Genomic DNA, 22193 nt, shown 5'->3' with positions numbered 1-22193 from the left:
CAACACCTTGTACTGCGCCCAGAAACCGATAGGCAGCCAGTGAAGTGATTTCAAAAGCGGTGTTATATGAATGAATGAATGAATGAATGATTGAAAATTTATTTATATACCGCTATTCCTACCTAGATCATAGCGGTTTACAACATAAAATGATACAATTATAACAACATATATCCCCAACAGTGTAAACAAACTACCCATAACCAATTAAAAACAAAATACTCTAAAAACCATTATATTACAACCATTAAAACCATACCATTAAAACTATACAACAAAGTAGCTGGATCGATCAATATGCGAGAAGGGAGAAGAGGATAGTATTAAGGCACATGGGGGAAAGCTTGACGGAAAAAAAAGGTCTTCAAATTTCTCCTGAACAAATCTAGAGAGGTGACAGAGCAGAGCTCGTCGGGCAAGGAGTTCCAAATCTGCGGGGCCGAGATGGAAAATGCCCTCTGTGAAGATGAAGTATATCTAGACTTTGGAACTCTTAGCAGATGTTTTCCGCCCGATCTGAGAGTGCGGGGCGGACAGTATGGGGAGAGGCGGTTCTCCAAGTACCCTGGACCCAAGCCATTTAGGGCTTTATAGGTAATTACCAACCCCTTGTATTGCGCCCGGAAGCGAATGGGCAGCCAATGTAGATCTTGCAATATAGGTGTTATATGGCTAGTCCTGGAACATCCAGTGACCAGCCTTGGGGCCATATTCTGGACCAATTGTAGCTTCCGGGTTTGGTACAAGGGTTGCCCCATGTACAGTGCATTACAGAAATCCAGCCGAGAGGTTACCAGAGCATGTACCACCGTTTCCAGGTCCCCCCGGCCCAGGTAGGGTCGCAGCTGGCGTATCAGCCAAAGCTGATAACAGGTGCTCCTGACCGTCGCATCCACCTGAGATGTAAGGTGGAGCGACAAGTCCAGAAGCACCCCCAGACTGTGAACTGAGTCCTTCAAGGGAAGCGTGACCCCGTTCAGGACAGGTGGACAAATAACCTTCCCCGGGCCCAGGGAACCTATCATGAGTACTTCCGTTTTCTCTGGATTCAGGCTGAGTCTGTTTTCCCTCATCCAGCCCATTACCAACTCCAAGCAGGCATTTAGAGGAGAGATGCCATCCTTAGTCACTGCATCAGTCGGAGACACAGAGAAACATATTTGGGTGTCATCAGCGTACTGATAACACCACGCCCCGTATCTCCAGATGATCTCTCCCAGATATGGTCACTCCTTATTTTTCCAGTGATCAACCTGGCTGCCATATTCTGTACAATTGGAGTTTCTGGTTTAAGCACAAGGGTAGCCCCATATAGAGCGCATTGCAGAAATCAAGCTGTGAAGTTACCAGTGCATGTACCAGTTTCCAGGTCCCCCTTTTCCAGGAAAGGTCACAGCTGGCGTATCAGCCAAAGCTGATAACAGACACTCCTGACCGTCGTATTTACCTGATTTACCATCTGTAGCAACAGTTCAAGGAACACCCCCAGACTGTGAACACAGTCCTTTGAGGGGAGTGTGACCCCATCTAGGACTGGTAGTTGTATCCTGATACCCGGATTAGGGGCCACTACTGTGAGTACCTCCGTCTTGCTTGGATTCAGCTTTAGTCTGTTTTCCCTCATCCAGTCCATTACCGCTTCAAGACATTCATTGAGAAGAGAGACGCCATTAGCAGTCAGAGTTGAAGACCGAGATAGAGAAGTGTATCTGGGTATCATCAGCGTACTGATAACACCCCTCTCCATATCTACAGATGATCTCTCTCACTGGCTTCATATATATATTGAATAGCATCAGGGACAGGATGGCACCTTGAGGAACTAGTACAGATATCCAGCCAACACAATATTACTAGCAGAAACCAGTAAAGACCTGGAACAATTATTGAAAAAGGTCAAGGAAGAAAGTGCCAAGGTAGGTAATGCTAAACATTAAGAAAATAAAAATAATGACTGTGGAAATTCTACAGTAATTCTCCCTAGATAACAAGGAAATCAAAACAGTCAAAGAATTCCCATATTAAATCAAATATTCATCAGGGTGGAGACTGCAGTCAAGAAATTAGGAAGACTAGGATTGGGAAGGGCAGCTATGAAAGAACAGGACAATATCGATCTTGGCTTCGTAGGGACTGGCATTCTATACAGTAGTTACATTCTGTGGAATCTTGGGATTTGTAGTATTGTAAGGTACTTAGAATTCTCTAATAGTGTTATTACAGCAGCAGGTCTCTGTAGCCCAGAATTCTAAGTACATCACCAAACTAGAAATCATAGGATTCCATACAGCAGAGCCATGGTATCAACATTAAAGCACTTTATCAAACAACAAATTACAGGACTGGGTGACCTTGGGCAAATCACACTTTCTCAGCCTCAAAGGAAGACAAAGGTAAACCCCCTCTGAAGAAATCCTGAAAAGAAAATGCTGTGATAGGTTCACTTTAGGGTCAGAAAGAAAGGCAACAATACAATGCAGCTATGTTATCAAAATAGTATAACAGTAATATCAAATTGCTGCAATTGTATTTTATAGATATACTCTATAAAGAGGAGAAAAGGAACAACTTGAGAGCTGTATGGGAGATGGGATAAAATAGTGCAGTAGAAAGAGAAGGGCAGCTATGTTACAAAAGAACTCGACTGTAAGTTGACCTCATGTATAAGTCGAGGGCAGGTTTTGGTGCAAAAATTATGGATTTTGATATGATCCATGGATAAGTTGAGGGTAAAACCTAGGGGCATGTAACAAAGGATCAAAAGGATGAAGCAAAGAAAATCAACCCCTAAGAACTGTAAAAAACAACAACAACAATGCAGCAGGCATAAAAATTTGTGCTTACTCTAAAGGCTGGATGGATGAGAGAATAAAGGAGGACCAGTACTTCCAGGACAGATTACACTCTTGCCTTTCATCAGTGGATAGTTCCTTTTTAAATAAGAGTTAAAATACAATACATACATTGACCCATGGATAAGTCAACTCAGTTTTTTGGGTCAGTTTTTTGACATTTAGAGAGAGAGCTCTGGCGCTACAACACGGTACAATTCCCAGGATTCCCTAGTACTGAGCCAGAACAGTTACAAAATGCCTCACAAACGGGATTCAGGAAAGTAATAGTGCCACTGTTTCCTGCTTTGGTCAGACCTCACCTGGAATACTGCATCCAGATCTGGGCACCACAGTTCAAAAAGGATGTTGACAAACTGGTGCATGTCCAAAGGAGGTTGACCAAAATGGTGAAACATTTGGAAACCATGTCCTAGGAGGAGAGACTTAGCTGCAGAAGAGGAGGTTAAGAGGTGATATGATAGCCCTCTTTAAATATTTGAAGGGGTGTCATGTTGAGGAGGGAGAAGGCTTGTTTTCTGCGGAATGTACTAAAACACATGACAGTACTTGCCCATAGAGAAACCATACTGGCCCATAGAGAATCATTGGAAAATACTTGCCCATAGCACCTGGAGGACCAAATATTCTCCAATGATTCCCTATGGGCAAATATTCCCCAATGATTCCCTATGGGCAAGTATTCTCCAATGCAGGGGTTCCCAAACTGTGGCCCTCCAGGTGTTTTGGACTTCAGCTTCCAGAATTTCTGAGCATTGGACAAACTGGCTGGGGCTCCTGGGAGTTGAAGTCCAAAACACCTGGATAACCAAAGTTTGGAAATCAATGCTACAACGATTCTCTATGGGTGAGTATTCTCCATTGATTTCCTATAGGCAAATGTTCCCCAATTATTTCCTACGGCCAAGTATTCCCCAATTATTCCCTATGGGCAAATATTCTCCAATGATTCCCTGTGGGCAAGTATGGTTTCCCTATGGGGAAGTAGCAGTAGCAAGTACATTTCTATACTGCTTATCAGTGCACTCCTTAAGGCTAAGAAGTTAACAAAGTGTAAGCTAATTGCCCCCAACAATTGGGTACTCATTTTAGCAACCTATGGAAGGATGCCAGGCTGAGTCCATCCTGAGCTCCTGGCTGGTATTGAACTCACAAGCTTGTGGTTTGTGAGTGAGTGGCTGCAGTGCAGGCATTACAAATACTGTCCCATTTTCTGCTGCTCCAGAGACAATGACATGGAGCAATGGATGAAAGCTACAGGAAAAGAGATTCCACCTCAACAGTAGGAGGAACGTCCTGACAGTAAGAGCTGTTCAACAGTGGGACCTTCTTTGGAGGTCTTTAAACAGAGGCTGGATGGCCATCTGTCAGGGGTGTTTTGATTGTGAGTTCCTGCATGGCAGAATGGGGTTGGACTGGATGGCCCTTGTGGTCTCTCCCAGCTCTGTGATACTAAGATTCTATGATCCAATGGATTCAAGCTACAGGAAAAGAGATTCCACCTCTACATTAAGAGGAACATCCTGACAGTAAGAGCTATTTGACAATGGAACACATTCCCTCAAAGTGTGGTGGAATCTGCTTCGTTGGAAATTATTAAACAGAGGCTGGGTGACCATCTGTTGGGGGTGCTTGGATTGTGAGTTCCTGCATGGCAGGGGGTTGGTCTGGATGGCCTTGTGGTCTCTTTCAAGTCTATGAACTTGGTAAATTTGTAGGTTATGTATATTTTCCTATGTGCATTACAGTCGGCCCTTCTTATACACATATTTTTTATGCATGATTCAAGCATCCACAGCTTGAAAATGTTCCAAAAAAGTATAAATTTCAAATATCAAAACTTGATTTTCCATTTTTTATAAGGGACATCATTTTGCTGTGTCATTATATTTAGTGGGACTTGAGCATACACTGATTTTGTTATCTACGGGTGATCTTGGAACCAAACCCCAGCGTATAAGAAGGGTTCACTGTATAACCATAAACATAGGCTGGATGCTCTTCTGTTGGAGGGTGTGTGTGCTTTGGTTGTGAGTTCCTGCATGGCAGAATGGGATTGCACTGGGTGGCCCTGGTAGTCTCTTTCAGTCCTATGATTCCATGGACTTGGTGTCATCTGCATATCTTAGAATGCTGATATTGCTTCCTACTATTTTCACTCCTATTTCTTCCATGTCCAAGCCTGCTTTTCTTATTATATGTTCTGCATACAAGTTGAACAGATAGGATGAAAGGATGCAGCCTTTTCCCATCCCTTTACCAACTGGGAACCACTCTGTTTTCCTGTGTTCCCTGTACTTAGGCCTCTTGTGGTGAGTACAGATTCCTCATCAGGACTATCAGATGTGTTGGCACTCCCATGTCTTTAAGGGCATCCCATAGCCTTTCATGATCTATGTTCTGCTATAGTCTATAAGGCTTTGCTATGGTGCATAAAGCACATGCTGATTTTCTTTTGGAATTCCCTGGTGCGCTCCATAATGTTTTCTTTCAATTGTGTGATTCTATGGACTTGGTAATTTATAGACCATGTGTGTTTCCCCATGTGCATTATAACAATAACCAGAGGCTGGATGTCCATCTATTGTGTGTGTGTGTGTGTGTGCGCGTGTGCGCATGCTTTCGTTGTGAGTCCCTGCATGGCAGAATGGAGTTGGACTGGATGTCCATCTGTTGTGTGTGTGTACTTTGGTTGTGAGTCCCTGCATGGCAGAATGGGGTTGGACTGGATGTGTGTGAGAGAGAGTCCCATAACAGATGGACTGGATGTCTATGTGTTGTGTGTGTACGCACAGCCAGTCTGGGGCTGGGCTGGATGGGCTTTGGTGCTCTCTTCCGTCTCTCTTAGGATTCTATCCATAGGGTCGCAATTCCTGTGTCCTGCCGCTCAGCGCCTGCAGGGGTCGCTGCTGCTTTACTTTGCCTGGGCGGCGGAGAGAGAGAGAGAGAGGGAGGGAGGGAGGCTGGTTGGCGCCATTTTGAAGCGGCGAGAGGAGGAGGAGGAGGAGGCGGGAGAAGGAGAGGCGCCGAGGCGGGCGCCGGGGATTGGCTGCCGGGGCCAGCGACGAGGACGGCGACGGCGGCGGCGGCGGCGGCGGCGGGGGGCTCGAGGTGGCGGAGAAGGAGGAGGAGGAGGAGGAGGAGGAGAAGCAAGGAGCGGCGGCGACTGCCACCCATTCGGGAGGTAAGAGAAAGGAGGCTCCTTTTCCTCCTCCTTCCCGCTCCTCGGCCTCCGTCTCCTCCCGGTTTCCCTCCTTCCTTCCTTCCTTCCCTCCTTCCTTCTTTCCATGTTGAACTTGCCGCCCTTTTGTGGGTCGTGGGTCTTTTATTCCTTTCTGGTGACCAAAGACGATGTGGGGGGCTCTTTCCACGGAATTGTAGCCCCCTTTTCCTCCTCCGGAGAAGAGGAGGATGCCCCGCTTCAAATGTGGCCCTGGGGCTGGGCTTTATTATTATTATTATTATTATTATTATTACTATTACTATTACCATTATTATTTATTGTTGTTACTATTATTATTATTCCTTCCTGCATCCGCACTGCAGCCATGATCCGCTTTGACGCCGCTCCATGTTGCCCTGGGGCTCTCTTCACACACTGCGGGAAGAATCCGGTTTGGGAGCCGCTTGGGCTGCCCTGGCTCAATGCCCTCCGAGGGCCCCTGGGAAGCGTGGCTTTTGAGGCATGGAGCCTTCTCTGCTCCAAGACACTCTGCAGAAATCCTCTAGAGTGAGACCGCTTCAACCGCCCTGCCTTAGTGCCAGGGGATCCTGGGAATTGTAGTTTTGTGAGACACTGAGCCTCTTCTGTCAGAGAGAGAGAGAGAGCTCTGGTGCCACAGTAAACTACAATTCCCAGCATTCCCTAGCACTGAGCCAGGGAAGTTAAAGCAGTCTCAATCTGGGTGATTTCTGCGGTGTGTTTTGGACCAGAGAAGGCCAAATGTCTCACAAAACTACACTTCCCAGGATTCCCTAGCTCTGAGCCAAGGCAGTTGAAGCAGGTCTAGATCTGGATTATGTCTGCGGTGTGTTTTGGATTTGGGAGTCATAGATGGAGTTGTGGCACCAAAGAAAAGCGCACAAAACACACAGCAGGAATGATCCGGTTTGACACCCCTTTAACGGCCCCGGCTCCTTGCTGTGGAACTCTGGGAGTTGTAGTTTGTTGTGGCGCCAGAGCAAAGCACACAGTGCAGAAATGATCTGGTTTGACACCACTTTTAACAGCCCAGGGTCCATGCTGTGGAATTGTGGGAATTGTAGTTTGTTGTGGCACCAGAGCTCTCAAACAGAATGTGGAATATCGCATAAAACTACAATTCCCAGAATTCCATAGCATGGAGCCACTGTTAAAGTGGTGTCAAGTTGGATTATTTCCATAGTGCAGATGCGGTCTATGATTTGTCACTTTCAGCTCAGCTTGGATTGCATTCATGCACACTGCAAAGTTAATCCTGTTTTCCACTTTAACGGCCCTGGCTCCTTGCTGTGGAACTCTGGGAATCGTAGTTGGCTGTGGCACCAGAACAAAGCATGCAGAACACACTGCAGAAATAACTCAGTTTGGCACCACTTTTAATAGCTCTGGCTGTGTGCTGTGGAATCCTGGGAATCATAGTTTGTTTTGTCACCAGAACTCGCTTGACAGAGAAGGTGGAATATTTCACAAAACTATAATTCCTAGAGTTCCATAGCATTGAGGCATGGCAGTTATAAGTGGTCTCAAACTGGATTATTTCTGCAGTGTGGGTGCAACCTATGATTTGTCACTATGAGGCTGGCTTTCCTTTAAAAGAGGGAGTTTCTGTCATTCCAAGGACCCCCAAATCTGGAATGTCTCATTGCCAGTCTATGGTTTGTCACTATCAGGGTGGCTATGACACCACTTTAATGGCCCCAGGGCTCCATGCTGTGGGGTTCTGGGAACTATAGTTCTTTGTGGCACCAGAACAAAGCGCACATTGAAGAAACAATCCAGTTTGACACTACTTTAAGAGCCTTGGCTCCATCCTATGGAATTCTTGGAGTTGTCGTTTGTTGTAGCATCACAACAAACAAAAATAATTTGGTGTAACACCCCTTTAACTGCCATGGCTCAATGCTATGAAATTCCAGGGATGGTAGTTTGTTGCCTCACAAAACTACAGTCCACAGAATTCTGTGGAATTGAGCCATGGAAGTTAAAGTGGTGTCAAACTGGATTATTTCTGCCGTGTGTGTTGTGCTCTGGTGCCACAACAAACTATGGTTCCCAGAAGTCCATAGCATGGAGCCAGAGCTGTTAAAGTGGTGTCAAACTGGATCATTTCTGCAGTGTGGATGCAGCCTTGTTGGATTGTGGCTGAGAAAGCTCTGTGTGCCTTGTGGTGGTTTGCCTTTCCTAAGAGTTTCCTAAGAGTTGGCTTAGTAGACCTTTCCTCTTAGTTGTTCCAGTTCAGCCCCTTTGCTGTTGCCATTGCCTGGGGCCTGCTGGGATTTAGGTTTGGGGTTGAAAGGGGGAGAAGGGACCTAAAGGCTAGTTACCCCCCAAACGCAATCCAAACTCTTTTATACATTGGGCCCTTAGTATCCATTGGGGTTTGGTTTCTGGACCCCATGTAGGTTGACCAGATGTCCCAACCACAGAGGAGGACAAGGCTCCGCAAAATGTACGGCATTGAAGAAAAAAATACTGTATGTAGGATTCCAAAATACAGTGGTCCCCCCACATTTGCTGGGGTTAGGGGCACAGGACTTCCATGAATGTGGAAAAAACGCAAATAACAAAAATTATGTTTTTACCCGAGAGAACACCTCCCTAGGAATTTCTAGATCCTCCAGTGCTACATCTGCCAGACATTGACCATAGAGTTGCACTGGAGGAGCTAAAATGCCTAGTAGATTGTTCTCTCTAGGAATCTCTAGGTCCTTCAGTGCTTCTTTTGGTTAAAGTTGACCATAGAGTTGCACTGGTGGACCTAGGTATTCCGAGAGAGAACATACTAATACAATCCATGAATAATCAAATCCGCAAAAGTCAAATCCGCAAATGTGGAGGCATGACTGTAAAAGCTAAAAACACTCATAGAAATATGAATTCATGCTTCTTAGTCATGCTGAAAATGGAGGACAGTTTGTAATTCCTGCTGGACAAAAGGTTGAAATGTCCTGGAAATGGAGGACGTCTGCTTACTTTGCCCCAGCAGATACTAAAATCCATGGATGCTGAAGTCCCATTAAATACAATGGCGAAGTGAAATGGTATGCTTTATATAAAACAGCAAAATCAAGGTTTGCTTTCTGGAATTTAAAAACATATTTTTAAGCAGTGGATGTTTCAATCTGTGGATAAAAATCAGTGGCTAAAGAGGGCTGACTCTACTTTCTTTTAACTTGCCTGGCATAAGAGGCCTCTCTCTTTCTACTCTTCAGAGGTGGGATTTTTAAAAATCTTTTGGTCTCTACTAATATACCAGATCCAAACTTGGCTGATTTTAGTTATAGAGATTTGGGCCCGTTACAAACGGGCCTTAAAGTACGCGACGAGCGCGTACTAGGGTTAGGAAGGGGCGGTGCTTCTGCACCCCCCTAACCCTAGTACGCGCTCTGCGCGTAGAAAATGGCGGCGGCCGTTCCACACAGCCGCCACCATCATTATGTCACGACTGCGCCGCCTCCAAACAATGCGGCGCGGTTGTGACATATTGGGGCCATGCGGTCGTGACGTATTGGGGCCTATGGCGCCCTTTCCGCAACCCCGGAAGGAGCTCCTTCCTGGCTTTGCATCGCTGGGCGCAGCCTTCAGACGTCTGCGCCCAGCGACGCAGAGGAGAAAGGGGCCAAGCGGCCCCTTTCTCCTCCTCCCTGCCACCACGGGGTGTCCTTGGGGCTTGAAGCCCCAAGGACACCCCTTTCCAGGCTGCGGTGAAGCGGCCTTTTGCTGCTTTCCCACAGCCTGCAAAGCGGCGGATCAGGGCCTCGGAGGCTGCCGGTCTGGCAGCTGAGGCCCCGATACAGCGGGGAAACGGGCGGGTGCAGGCCGCCACTTTTCGGCGGTCTGTAACCCGCCTTGGCTTCCTTTGCTTGAACAATAAAGAAAGGCCTCTGGTACTTTCTGCCAAGTGTGAGCAACCATTACTATGGCTGCATCTGCACTACAGAAATAATCCAGTTTGACACCACTTTAACTGTCCCCAGATCTGGAATTTCTCATTATCCTGTATGAATCTGTACAGTACCATCCCAAATCCACAAAACTGATGCCTTTATTGGGTCAAACAAAATGCACATTATACATGTTGCAAGTATTTAAAGCTCCACTGGCTTCTCCATCTGGCATAGGTGTTAAAATGATGCAGCAGAAAGAAAAGGGGGGAAAAAGCTTCTGTATCATTTTTAACACATTTGCCTGATGAAGAAGCCAGTGGAGCTTTGAAAGCTTACAAGATTTATAACTTCATCTCAGTATTAGATGCATCGGAGGAAGTAGACTGAAGACTATGAAAGCTCATGCTGCCAACTTCTTTCTTTCAGTTAGTCTCAAAGATGCTACAAGATCTCTTTACAACATGTGTAAATTTGACTGGCCCAATAAAGGTATCCCAGTTTTGTGGGTTTTGGATGATACTGTATTTTCCTATCTGGCCAATACAGCTACCCTTGGATATGTTTTCTGTGTGGCTCTTTTTTCTTTCTAAACTTTTCGTGTGTTTGTGGTGAAAAGCAAAACAATGGTTGACAAAAACTGAAAAATGAAGATCATTAGTATGGTTCCTTCCTGCAGGAATGTGTCCACTGTTAAATCTAGCGGCATTCCCAGTTATGGGAATTTGGGCTTTGTAATGATTTCCAGCAGAGACATATACATGTGTTGTGATGTACACCACTCACTTGTGTTGCTTATTATCTTTATAAAAGCATAATATATATATATGGAACACAAGCTGCTTTTCTTTGTAAATTTGTGCACTTCTATCTTATATTCTGCCAAACTGTATGTGAGTACTTGTGTTTGCTTTTGTGTTATTAGTCCATTGTAGATACTCACCTCTATCCTCTGTATGTTGGTCATGGCTTGTGTTTGCAAGCTAATGTACATCAGTAGCTGTTGTATATGTACAGGCTCTAGACATATGTGCTGGGGCTTTCATTTTGTATATGTGTAAGGTAAATACACAAGACATAGGCTATGTATGAAGAGTAGTGGATGGAGTGTTTACTACAGCAATCCCTATCAATCTATCTACTTTTCTGTACAGGATAATGTCTTTAAGTTCTATACATAGGTAATTGTAAAATCTGTTTCAGGAAAATTATTCAGGTCATGTTTAAGCTTTAATTGAGAATAAAATTTCAGAAGTATAGTTACATGCTGAATTGCTACCTTTTATTTTAAGAAAATTTTGTGCTTAATTTTTTTCAAATTGTGCAGAAGCTTATATTTGATTGGTGTGTTAATTAAGCAATGCCTGTTCGCTCTTGATGTCTAGTAATTGCAGTGGATGATAAAGTCTTGTTATATACAATGGCATAGTAAAATGGTGTTCATGATATAAAATGGCAAAATCAAGATTTGCTTTTGGGAATTTATTTCATTTTTAAAAAATATTCTCAAGCCATGGATGGTTGAATCTGTGGATGCAGAATCTATGAATACAGAGGTCCAACTGTGGCTGCATCTACACTGTAGAAATAAGGTGGTTTGACACCACTTTAAGTACTTCCATTTTAGGGAATCCTGGGCTTTGTAGTTTTACAAGATCTTTCGCCTTCTCTACCAAAGTTTGCTGGGGGCTCACAAAACTACAAATCCTAGGATTCTGTAGAATGGAGCCATGGCAGTTAAAGTGGTATCAAACTGCATTATTTCTACAGTGTAGATGCCCCTGGCATATCTTCTGTGATCAGGTGCCTCCTCAAAATTTCCCAGTGCTGCTTTATCCATGTTTCCCAGTTGAGTTGTGTATGTGGATAAATATGATATAAAACAAATGCTGTTATGCTTGTGTGACAGAGGAAATATGGCAGGTTTCAAAGGCTGCACTTTCTGTTTTGTTCGGTCTCCAATCTGTCCCTGAAGATTTTGTGTGGAGCTTTCGGTTTTATCCTCTGAACAGAAGAGACGACTATTCTCTATGGTGTGGTTCACTTTATATTTCTGGTCCCAGTTGAAACCCTTTTTTATTCCCGCAGGCCACTTATTTCTTCATGGACCTAGTTTTATGCTCTTTTATGTGCTGTTTCTAATGTCAGTTTTTATATTTCTAGTTTCTTTTATTTACTCCGTTTTGTTTTACATCATTTGTAAAGTTGCCCTGAAAGGATGGGATATAAATGCCTTATATTGTAATCTTTAAATGTAGAGTTCTTACTTCAAAATTGGGAGAGACCCCCCCTATACACAGTTGAATGAGTAGATGCTTGCAACTGCAAGGTTCCTTAAAACTCTGGTACATATTGTCCCCAGAAATGGAAGCCATATTTTATTTAAATTGCATTAGGGAAGGCTGAGCATTAAAAGGTCAAAGGGCTGCATCCTCTTTCAAAGGGGACGTTTTCTTGTCAATGTAAAGAGGTGGACAACTGTGACAGGTGCAATTTTCACTCTGTGAAACCTATGGTGGGTCACACTACCAAAGCTTTGATGAAAAACTAGTTTAAAAAAGCACTTGAAAGTGACTGAAAGTCTACTTCTGGTTTTGACCATTTTGGGGAGCTGTTTTTTCTTGTTTGTTTTGAGGAGGTCAGGTGATTGGGAGATACAAAAGGGTTGCATTCTTGTTTTAAGATGAAGAATGTGCATAGGTATTACACCTAGAACACTTCCCCAAATGCTAGTTGTTGAAACTTTATTTCTAATTGCTGCAGCACTCTCTGAATATTAAAAGCTTGCAAGTGTGAATAGTACTTCTATAGGAAATTCATATTTGAAGTTTTGCCTTATACTAAGAAGAAAAAGATATTCTAGTTTTTTTCCTGAAACTGTAACAAATATGTTCAGAATTATTTTCCGATAAAGTTATTGACATTTTGCTGTTCAATAATTATCTCTTAAAATTTTCAGATGTTTGCATTGCTTTTGTAAACTGCTCGTATTTAAAATACATCTTGACAGCTGAGGTCCAAAAGACACTGCAGAAATAATCCAGTTTGAGGCTGCTTTAACTGCCCTGCCTCAATGCTAGGGAATACTGGAAACTGTAGTTTTGTGAGACATTTAGCCCTTCTCTGTCAGAGAACTCAGGTGCCTCAACAAACTACAGTTCCCAGGATTCCTTATCACTGAACCATGGCAGTTAAAGTGGCCTCAAACTGGATTAATTCTGCAGTGTGTTTTAGAGCTAGTTCTCAAAGCCTCTTTGAGAGACTCTGGCTACTGCTACACTGCAGAATTAATTCAGTTTGACACTGCTTTAACTGCCATGGCTCAATGCCATGGAATTCTGGGATTTGTAATTTTGTAAGATATTTAGCCTTCTCTGTCAGAGAGCTCTGGTGCAACAACAAACTACAAATCCCAGGATTCCATAGACTGGAGCCATGACTATTAAAGTAGTATCAAACTGAAATAATTGTGCAGTGTAGCAGCAGCCTCTTTCCTTCCAATGTTTTCATTTTTTAATGTTAACAACTTGTTCTTCAAATACTTTCTTGGCTTGCCTTGTCAAAAACAGAAACAATTATTTATTACTGCCCAGAGACTCAGCAAAAGGTTTGCCTTTTCAACTTAACCTTGTTTTGCCAAAGTGTTTGCTCTTTTTATTTTCCTGATTTGGTCAACAATTCATCGGAATAGATTTTTAAAGCAAGGAGTATTACCTTTTATAATCTCTTTAATTAATCAACAGTATTTTTTAAAAAAAGAAATCACTGTCCTAAATATAAATATAACTGTGCTGGACTTTCTTGGCAATTTCCATTTCAATTAAATGTTCAGTATGTTGTAGTCATAGTTTCCAAGCACTCTGGTAACAAATCTTGCTTAAAACCTGAGTACCGTGTAGGGGAAAATGTACTACTGCAACTGACAATCTCCACATATTCATTGTGTATCTCCTTTTCATGTCGTGAGCCAGATTTACATTTTCCTTTGACTTTCTTTGGTGGGATACAAACTGCCCCTTTGGGGCGGCCTGCACCCGCCCCTTTCCCTGACGGTTTGGGGCCTGAGCAGCCACAGCAGCAGCCCCAGAGGCCCCGATCCACTGCTTCTCCAGGCCTCGGGGAAGCGGCAAAATGCCACTTCCCTATGGCCTGGAAAGGGGTGTCCTTGGGGCTTCATGCCCCAAGGACACCTCAACATCTGTGGGGAAAGAGAGAAAGGGGCCGCTTGGCCCCTTTCTCTTTGTCATGGCCAGCCAAGAGCAGGTCTCGGAGGATGAGGAGGAGGATGGGGCTCCTCCAGAGCAAGAGGTAATTGAGGATACACCAGGTGCTAATCCTGCTCCAGTACAAGAGGTAATTGAGGCTACACCAGGTGTTAATCCTGCTCTGCCAGAATCCAGCCCTGATCTCCCAGCCCCAGAGGAGGAGGCTCAGCCAGGTCCTAGTGCTGGTGGGATTCCTCTGGTGGTACAGCAGCCTAGTGGTGACTCTGGGGAGGAACCAGGCTTGAAGGTTCCCTCCTATAGACCATGCAGGGCTGAAAGTGCTGGCAGGTGCAGATCCCAGAGAATTGCTGAGAAGCAATTAGCAAATCAGCCTCAGGTGGCATGGGGAAGAGTTTCTCTTACTTAATGAGCAGAGAGACACCAAGTCTGTGCCAGAGTTTATTGCATGATTCTTTGGTGTGCTGCTGCCTGCACTGGCTCCCTGTATCTTGACTCCTTGTTGCCTTGACTTTGGATTGGACTGGACTATTGCTACCTTCTGGCTGACCTGACCCTGGATTGGACTGACTATTGTGACCTCTGTTATCCTGACTTTGGCTTGGCTTTTGGTTTGCTTTCTCTCTTTCTCTCTCCAAGGTTTGTGGACTACTTCCAGCTCCATAGTTAATTGCCTTCCTTATTGGTGTGTGTCTGTGTGTGCTGGACACTCTTCTGTATTGCTGGTGTGGCCGTTTAAAGGCCACACCAGTGATACGTGTGGTGAAAGGAGCTCCATTTTGGAGCTCCTTTTGGCACTGCGAAAAGGGTGCCAGAAGTGCCCTGCAGTGATGTGTGCACATCACACCTGTGCCATGCTGTTTGGCTGCGATCCAGCCATGATGTTGTAATGGTTGCGCCCATGTAGACAGGGTGCTGCCATTTTGATGCTGCAGTTACCTGCTAGGGTTGTGGGGCATCTGTAAAGAATGTCCTGAAGCAACCCTAGCATGTATCCAGGCTGGTGCTAAGCGCCGGTCTGGATACTGCCTTTAAAAACCAGCCACTCTCACCTTTATTTGGGTTGACTTCCTTACTGAAGCAGCAAAAATTTCCTTTGACTTGTCCATAGACTGACAATGTATCTAGTAGTTTAGAAAGTTTTTGGTTTGGATTTTCTACCCACTTCAATTCTAAGTATATTTACTTTACTATTCTCAATTTCTCAGTTTGTGACTTTTTAGTATTCATAGCTACTGTTTGTTTTTTTTTAAATAGTTTTTCTTATTTATTTTTTCACTTTAAGACTCAGCTACTGGTCCTCCAAATCAGCTGTCTTGGCTTTCTTTTTGGCATTAGGATACAGACACCTATTTTCGCTGATGTGTTTTTGCCTGTAATGTTCCTTTTAGGATGCAATGCCATATACTTTTATGCAGCAGGAGTAAGTCCCACTGAACTCAATTAGTCTTTTTGATTGCACTGATGCCACCAATTATGTGAAGATGATGGTCACTATCCTACCTATTTTTCACTGCGAGACTTGAACTCGGGATTCTCTTAAGTGTTTCCTGCAGTATAACTCTCTTTAGATGCCAACCGTCTGGGTTTCAAATTTCCTCTCAGCTTGGCACCAACTATTCTTTGACAGCCACACACCCACTATCTAATGCAGGGGTAGGCAACCTGCGGCCCGTGGGCCGGATGCGGCCCGGCAAGGCCTTGGGACTGGCCCCAGCCTGGTCCTGCCGTCGATTGCCGCCGGAGCGTTTGGCCTCTTGCATGAGGGTGTGGGGCCTTTGGCCTATCAGGAGGAGGCGGGCAAGGGGGGGCAAGTGGCAGGCAAGGGGGGCAAGCGGCGGGCAAAGGGGGCAATTGTTTATAGAAGCCTCTGAAACATGCATTTATATTAACATTTTTTTTAAATCAGCAAATTTTTAAAAAGTGTCCTCCATTTGAAAAATTTGTCCTACATTTGTCCTGGTTTATTTATTTATTTAATTAAAATTATTTATTTATTTATTTTTAGGCTTCAGCCCCCCCCCCCCCCAGTTGTCTGAGGGACAGCAACTTGGCCCCCGGCTCAAAAAGGTTGCCTACCCCTGATCTAATGTGTCCCAAACCTAAAAGACTTTCTCAATATTGGTAGCATTTTTAAAATGTTTCTGAAATCACTTCAGACAACTGCTTGTTGAAACAAAGTAATAAATTTATTTACAATTCAGCCTGAATACAGTATATCTATTAGTGGATGGTGTACACAATGGATGCGGTGTATACATACTTTATTAGTTATGCAGTTTGACAGTTTCTTCAGCTTGTCTTTGTAATTGTTTCTTTATAGCTTTGTATATGCATATGTTCTCTTACAGACTAAGTTCTCACAGAACCTTTATTAAACTTTTGTATCTTATAACCCTCCTGGTTGCCTGTGACTCCACTGGCCACGAAACATTATGTCTCCTGCAGGACACTACAACAATTTAATTAAGGACACTCTTTGGCCCTTTTTTGGGTATCTAAAATACTTTCTAACTGCCCCTCACAGAAGTCTAACCTAGCCTCAATGGCTATTCACCCCCCCCCCCCCCCGGGCAACATCAACAACAACCCCTTTCAAACCTGCTCCTCTCTCTTATATACTCATCCTGGGAGCATCCCTCACCTTTTCCTGGCTTGGCTCTAATTGACCAGTATCAAGAAACTTACCTGCTTGTTGTCTCCACCAATACATTTTCCATTACAGTCCGTCCTCACCTTACGCGGGGGATCCGTTCCGGATCCCTCCACGTAAGGCGAATTCCGCCTATGCTCAAGCCCCATTGGAAACAATGGGGCTCGTGCGCGGCAGCGCGTGCAGGGCGCAACGGGCGCGCATGCCCATTCAATTGAATGGGACGCTCCGCCCTGCGCGTGCCCCGCGGCTTGAGCGCGTATGCTCAAGGCCGCGTATGGCACGGGCGCACTGTAGTCCAATATTTCAGTCATATACATTTGAATTACAATGCAAATCTTTATAATACTGATAAAATAATGAAGCACAGGATTGTACTAAGAGAATATTAGTACAATGTCACTCTGAGATATTTAGATAAAATGTGGAACAACAGAGTTTCTTCCTGACGTTTCGCCAGCATCTGTGGCTGGCATCTTCAGAGAAGATGCCAGCCACAGATGCTGGCGAAGTGTCAGGAACAAACTCTGCTAGAACATGGCCACATAGCCCAAAAAACCCACAAAAAACTATGGATGCCAACCATGGAAGCCTTTGGCTTCACATTACATATAAGTAGATTTTGGATAAAGTTTTAAAAAATAGATTTTTATATTGGTACCCTTAATTTAAATAAATCTTTCTTTTTAAAAATAAAGAAATTCTTATTTTTTTTCTCTTGACTAGTTCAGAATTAATAGGAAAGACTAAAATCATTGCAAACATGCTAGCTAAACCAATAGTTAGAATATCATAAATAATGATTAATGATTGTCTTACTCACCCACATTAGGTTACTACTGAACATGAAGAAGCAGGAAAATATTTTCCCCAGTCTATAAATAAGTACAACAGTGGGAGTGTAGAAGATGATATTTTGTGGTTGAAGTGTACTGTTGAGATAGTTTACTGCTGAGATCTAAAATAAATATTTTTTAAACCCAACAGAACAGTGTGGTGACAAGGTCTTGTGGAGTCAGTATGCCAAACCTTTGACTCTAATTCATCCATTTTTTGACTATTTGACTCTTGAGTCCCCCATAAATGGCAAATGTATATTAATTAGTAATAACAAGTTCACTTTTCTAAAATGATAGCATATGGCATTTTATACCCACCATGTGAATTGTCAAGCTTCTTGGATTGCTAGAACATACAATACAGTTATTTGATTAAAATTTCTGAATAAGAAAATTCTCCCTAAATTCATGTGAAAGTAAATATGCTGCAAACTGCTCATTTAATAAAAGGTTCAGTACAAGTATAAAATATTTACCTTTTATTGTTATAACATTATAAGGTTTTGTTTTGAAGCTGGAGTCTATACATTCCTATTAATTGCCACAAATTGCTTCTGACACCATGATTCTGGTCCAAAACACAATGCAGAAATAATCAAGTTTGAGACCGCTTTTACTGCCCTGGCTCAATACTGGTGAATTCTAGGAACTGTAGTTTTGGGAAATATTTAGCCTTCTCTGTCAGAGAGCTCTGGTGCCACAATAAACTACAATTCCCAGGATTCTCTAGCACTGAGCCAGGGTAGTTAAAGCGGTCTCAAACTGGATTATTTCTGCAGTGTGTTTTGGAACTCTGACTCCGCAGCCCTGGTGATTACCACATAGTCTAAGTTCTGGCTTTTTGGTGCTTGGTTCAGGGATCATTCCCATTTGCATCCCTATGGCCCCCTGTTGCCTTCTGTGTCTCCTGTGTTCTCTGCTCCCTAGAGGAATGTCCCAGATATAATACCTGTTTAAAACCTCTAGATGCCCACTGATAAACAAATGGGTTCTATATAAACACACAGGTTTTGTAGGCGCCTATCAACCAGAAAAAACACAATATGAAAAGTGAAACATTTAGGTAACATTTAAAATATGGATTCTGTATCCATGGATTTAACCATTCATAGCTTGAAAAGATATATTTTAAAACATCCAAAAAGCAAAGCTTGATCTTACCATTTTATATAAGGGTCACCATTTTACTTTGCCATTGTTTATAGCAGGCCATGAACATCTACGGATTTTGGTATCCATAGACTCAAACACCAAGGGCAGATACAAAGACAATACCAGTTTGCATAAGTATTGACTTCAACCTGATTGACTCCATTAATTGTGACTAATAATTGGATTTAGGCTTGAGTACTCTTAAGTTAACTGGAAAAAAATAAGGTGTGTGTATGTATTTCAAGCTGTCTGTCAACTTGTAGCCACCCAATGAATGTCATAGCCTTTTCTTAACAAGGAATACTCAGGGGTGGTTTTCTATTGCCTTCCTTTGCAATATAGCCTATAGTGCCCAGTTTTCCCTGCTGATCCCCTTTCCAAGTACTAACCAGGACTGACTCAGCTTAGCTTTTAAGATCAGATGGGATCTGGTGCCTTCATACATTCCAAAAATTTGCCAATATGGAGAGGATAAACTGAGAAAGCTCTGTCTCATAGTACTAGAATGTTGTCGCACTAATGAGGATAGTAGGTCCAAGATAAATGAGATGCCTAATTACAGTATGGGGTACACTGCCATTACATTTTGTGGTTGCTGCTAATGTTGTTGTAATCTAACCTCTGTGCTCTGTGATTAAAAGTATTCTATGATCTCTGACCCCAGTGATAGTTACAGTCCATTGAGGGTTAGTGTTGTGACTATATTTTAATATTCCCTGTGAAAATTCAGATGTGTCTTCCTCCATGAAAGAAAATTTGACTTTCTCCAAATGAGGCTAGCTGACTGAAAATCTCATCATGTTACTTCTGCTTCATTGCATCATGGTTTGCTGAAAATGGCATGGGACATTACATTGGCTGGGACATAAAAGTATCCTAGTTTCAAAATGCAATAGATTTTTGAGGCATTTTTGTTGTATATAGTTTATTCTTGTTTAAAAGGCAATAAATAAAAGCTATATATGGCATGTTGCTGAAATTTGGATAATTTTTTATAACTATGCAGACAGTCGCAATTCAGGTCTGTATATACTCATGTATAAGTCTAGAAATTTTAGTAAAAAAATTGACCCCAAAAACCTGAGTCGACTTTTCCACAGGTCAATGTAAGTACTGTACTTTACGTCTTATTAAAAAAGGAAACATGCCGTGGTGAAAAGCAAGAGCTTACCCCACTCTGAACCTGGGGAGCAGGTGGATAGGAGCAGGCATTATTGTTGATGTTGTTTTGCTGCTGGCTGGGTTAAATACATTTGCTTTCCACAACTGACTGTGAGCAGACCATTCCTTTGCCTTTGAAGAAGGAGTTTGTGTTGCTGCTGAATACTCAAAGTGCTTTGAGTGTCTACCACTGCAAAAACATCCAACCCCATCCTCTTTTGCTTATAACTGGATAGGGGCCCTGGACATACTGATCCCTTTGAAGCTCAGTGCAGCTGTGGGGGTATGCCTGTTCCCCCAAGTCCTCAGCTAGAGAGGAAAGCTGGTGCTCCAGTTCTTGCTGTCTCTAGAAGGCAAAGAAAGGGAAATGTGGATGCCTCATAAAGGGCCTTTTAACTCGCCTAATAACCATAAGCGATCCTTTCTGAACAGGGAAACTTCATGCTAAAGCAGTTTCCAGGCTGTTTTCTCTTAAGGCAGCTGCACCTTTTACAACAAATGAAAACAGCTTATTAGAGCTCACTTCACATTTCCCCCTATAATAGCCTCCAGGCAAGGAAAAGTTATCAGACAGGAAAAAAATCTGTCAAACCTGAGGCAGTACTTAGAGCACAAACCAACCAAGGGCCTCATAGTGATTATCTTTATTATTTCTTTCTTTCATTTATATGCTGCCTTAATTTATTCAATACACAGAAAAGAATACAAATAGCTTCTGAGGTGAAGTGTTTTAGAGTTAAATCAAAATTGAACTGAACCTGCCCAGTTGTTTACATACACATGCTGGAGTATATGCTGAAAATTAGGGTCTCTAAGGTCCAAAACACTGCAGAAATAATCCAGTTTGACACTGCTTTAATTGCCCTGGCTCAGTGCTAGGGAAGCCTGGGAACTGTAGTTTTGTGCGCCTTCTCTGTCAAAGAGCTCTGGGGCCACAATAAACCACAACTCCCAGGATTCCCTAGCACTGAGCCAGGGCAGCTAAAGCAGCCTCAAACTGGATTATTTCTGCAGTGTGTTTTGGACCTAAGTTACCACCTTTCACCTTTGGGCAATTTCTAGTCATATTTCTTCTGTGCAGAAGTGTAGGGAGATGCCTTATCAGTGATCATTTGATACTAATTCTTCATTAGTTGCTTTGGATTCCTATTTGTTTCCAAGCCTGATTTAAAGTGTTATTGCTGGTGTTTAACATTATACCATTCCAGACCCTTAGCCCAGACCCTAATTTGCCAAAAGCTAGTATCATATTTGTGCACATTGTCTACAACTGGTTCTTTTCCCCCCTGATGACATGTGGATTGGCATTAGTCCACAAACCATCCATCACTTTTAAGTAGCTCTGCCCTTCGCAATCTTCAGAGGCCTTCCTCATTGTATTCCTGTTGAGAGACAGTAGGCAAGTACTAAACAAGAGAGAGAACCTCAGTTGTAGGACCTTCTTGTTGCCCTTCTCAAAATCCCCAGCACCTACAGTGATTTATTTCCAAATCCAAAGGCTCCCTGCACTAGCATTTCATATTTTATGGCTGTCTTTATATACCTTCCTGAGCTGCTTGATTTTTTATTGTGCTGGATTTAATTTAACTGTATTTTTTAATTTAATTTTTGCAACCTGCTCCTAAAACTGTTGTTTTTGGTAGAGTATGTATGTATGTATTGTGTGTGTGTGTGTGTAAAAACACTATATATAAAACATTAACTGCCATCACCATCCTGTCTCAACCTAAGGCTTCCAAATGTTGGAATAGAGTCTCACCATACCTCACTTTCAGTAGTGCTGGCTGTGGATGGTATGTATTGTAGACAAATTAACAGACACCTGGAGGCTGTAGTAGACTGGGAAAGGTTGCTTTATGGATACAAAATATTGTCAAATTAAAAAAGTGATGTGATGCAGGTGTATGCAGCAAGTGAGGTGGAAGAGGAAAGTTTCATTAGCATGATGCAGTTGCAGAGGTGTGGAAAATCCTAAAATGTTTCATGTACCTCCTATGGAAACGTATTTATGCCTCTATTTTATGTTGTATTATTAGATTAAGAGCTGTAGCATAATGTGAGAAGGCCTGGAAAATGTGATAAGCAACACACTTAATATTTTCCCCATGCATTGGCCAGTTTCTCTCTGTGTGGAGGAGGATGGTATTATCATGGGGAAGGAGTACAGTGGCTGTATCCTCACTGCAGAAATAATTCAGTTGGACATCACTTTAACTGCTATGGCTCA

General features: G+C 43.0%; 1 protein-coding gene across 2 annotated transcripts in view; it reads left to right on the top strand.

Annotated features, from left to right (window-relative positions):
• The first annotated feature begins 5978 nt into the window (after window positions 1-5978).
• Window positions 5979-22193, top strand: part of PDS5B (PDS5 cohesin associated factor B) — a 111531-nt gene continuing 95316 nt past the window's right edge. For both annotated transcript variants that reach the window (XM_089512514.1, XM_089512513.1), the window contains exon 1: window positions 5979-6036. The gene's annotated coding sequence lies outside the window, so the exon portion shown is untranslated. The remainder of the gene's footprint in view (window positions 6037-22193) is intronic.

Source organism: Sceloporus occidentalis, unplaced genomic scaffold (assembly GCF_023333645.1).
Source record: "Sceloporus occidentalis isolate IW3139 unplaced genomic scaffold, rSceOcc1.0.p SCAF_2, whole genome shotgun sequence".
Taxonomy (NCBI): Eukaryota; Metazoa; Chordata; class Lepidosauria; order Squamata; family Phrynosomatidae; genus Sceloporus; species Sceloporus occidentalis.
Note: the sequence above shows the minus strand (reverse complement) of the source record. Positions and strands in the feature narration are given on the sequence as shown.